This window comes from Protopterus annectens, chromosome 3.part1 (genome assembly GCF_019279795.1).
Source record: "Protopterus annectens isolate FY-2018-M chromosome 3.part1, PAN1.0, whole genome shotgun sequence".
NCBI classification, from domain to species: Eukaryota; Metazoa; Chordata; order Ceratodontiformes; family Protopteridae; genus Protopterus; species Protopterus annectens.
The window spans coordinates 1,671,507,187-1,671,509,686 of record NC_056732.1 but is presented as its reverse complement, the minus strand read 5'-3'; the positions used below and the strand labels follow the sequence as shown (position 1 = coordinate 1,671,509,686).

The 2,500-nt window shown below is 38.2% G+C and overlaps 1 protein-coding gene across 2 annotated transcripts in view; it reads left to right on the top strand.

Annotated features, from left to right (window-relative positions):
* The window catches only part of MROH1 (maestro heat like repeat family member 1), a 2,449,684-nt gene that overhangs the window by 1,137,906 nt on the left and 1,309,278 nt on the right, over positions 1-2,500 (top strand). The window lies entirely within an intron of this gene.

The window sequence follows — 2,500 nt, the reverse complement described above, 5'->3', positions numbered from 1 at the left end:
TCCTAACAAATACTTTAAAATCTCGTAGTGTCTCTTCATAGTTACTCTTACTACTAGGGATGAATGACAATCCCCTGGATAACAATTCAATTTCAGCTGCTGTAAATTATGCGTCTTGATAGATTCACTACTATGTCTTCATCTTCCCTTCCCACATTTTCTTTATATTCCGATTCATGGGATATTGTGGAGACAATTTCCTTTTCTGTCTGCCCCTGCTGGCAGATCTCATCCTCCCTCTCCTCTCTAGATTTATAGGGAAAGGGTGAGTCGCATTAAAATGTAAACCTCCTTCTAATCCACTACACCTTCTCTGATTTGATAGCATGTCATCACCCGGTGTGGTGTTCACCTGGGTAGTATTCTCTTTAATAACTTTCCTCCTCACTACCATTTCTGAGGATACATCACCAACTCTATCTGTAGTAGTCATAGTTCCATCAGCATCACAAACTGCACTACTTGCTTTCCCATTACATAAAGGTATAGGTTGTACTCTATCTGGAACAGTCACAGGATTTATCTTACCATTACTATTCCTATAACTGTTACCAGTAGTTGCCACAGTCTCACATTGATTGGATATACCAGTATGTATAACATCATCTCTTTTAGAGTTTACATTTAAAGCATCAGATACAGTGTTAACTGTGTCATTGATTACATTCGATAATAACACATGTCCATTGTCAGTACCATTAGTAGCATCTGTATTTATGTTATTTCTAGGCCAAGTAAAAATATTTCCCCTTCGGAAGTCCAAAATGTCTCGTTGCAGTTTAGATCTTTTCTGATCCAGAAGACGTTTCTCATATTGAGAAACACTGTCTAGCACTTTACACAAGTGTTCATCAATCAACTGTACAGGAAAGCGTTCATATAAGTCACTTTGTTGCTTAAATACACTTGTTCTTAATGCTTCCTCTAACGGAAGAAAAAAGTCATTTAATAACCTCCTGGTTTGCTTCCTTTGTTAATAATTTTTTACATTTTATTCTTTGCTTTGTACAAAGGAGCATTTACTTCGCTTTGGCACCTATTGGAACTGTTTATTTGCTTACTGGACTGCCGGTGCAATAGCGGAGACATGGCTGATGTAAACGTAGACGTGGTGGAACTTCCATATACACCACGTAACCAGGAAGTGACGAACAATTGTGAACGTTTGGCGCTGGAAAGGTTCACGCAAGTAGTATCGAGTGAATACAACCCTTTGAGTCTCTATGAAGTACAACCAGAAGGAACAGATGTCGACAACCAACCTACTTGTTTCTTTGATCGTGAAGGCTTGCGTATAGCATTGGAGCAGCTGGATTCCGATTTATCTAAACTGAAATGGATGCAGACTCAGAGACAGCATTTCGACGTATGTTTACAGCGCAGGATAGTACCGAGAGGTCTCAGAGTCCTAAAGATGCCGACCACAGGCATGCAATACCCGGAACTTTTGTTTAAGTGGCAGAACTTGAATATAGAGGTAAGCCTCAGCTATATGAGGTTATTAAATGACTTTTTTCTTCCGTTAGAGGAAGCATTAAGAACAAGTGTATTTAAGCAACAAAGTGACTTATATGAATGCTTTCCTGTACAGTTGATTGATGAACACTTGTGTAAAGTGCTAGACAGTGTTTCTCAATATGAGAAACGTCTTCTGGATCAGAAAAGATCTAAACTGCAGAGACATTTTGGACTTCGAAGGAAATATTTTTACTTGGCCTAGAAATAACATAAATACAGATGCTACTAATGGTACTGACAATGGACATGTGTCATTATCGAATGTAATCAATGACACAGTTAACACTGTATCTGATGCTTTAAATGTAAACTCTAAAAGAGATGATGTTATACATACTGGTATATCCAATCAATGTGAGACTGTGGCAACTACTGGTAACAGTTATAGGAATAGTAATGGTAAGATAAATCCTGTGACTGTTCCAGATAGAGTACAACCTATACCTTTATGTAATGGGAAAGCAAGTAGTGCAGTTTGTGATGCTGATGGAACTATGACTACTACAGATAGAGTTGGTGATGTATCCTCAGAAATGGTAGTGAGGAGGAAAGTTAATAAAGAGAATACTACCCAGGTGAACACCACACCGGGTGATGACATGCTATCAAATCAGAGAAGGTGTAGTGGATTAGAAGGAGGTTTACATTTTAATGCGACTCACCCTTTCCTATAAATCTAGAGAGGAGAGAAGGAGGATGAGATCTGCCAGCAGGGGCAGACAGAAAAGGAAATTGTCTCCACAATATCCCATGAATCGAATATAAAGAAAATGTGGGAAGGGAAGATGAAGACATAGTAGTGAATCTATCAAGACGTACACTTACAGCAGCTGAAATTGAATTGTTATCCAGGGGATTGTCATTCATCCCTAGTAGTAAGAGTAACTATGAAGAGACACTCAGATTTTAAAATATTTGTTAGGAATGTCTCACTTAAGATCTTTTTAGGAACAATGAACAGACACAAATGAAAGAATTAAAA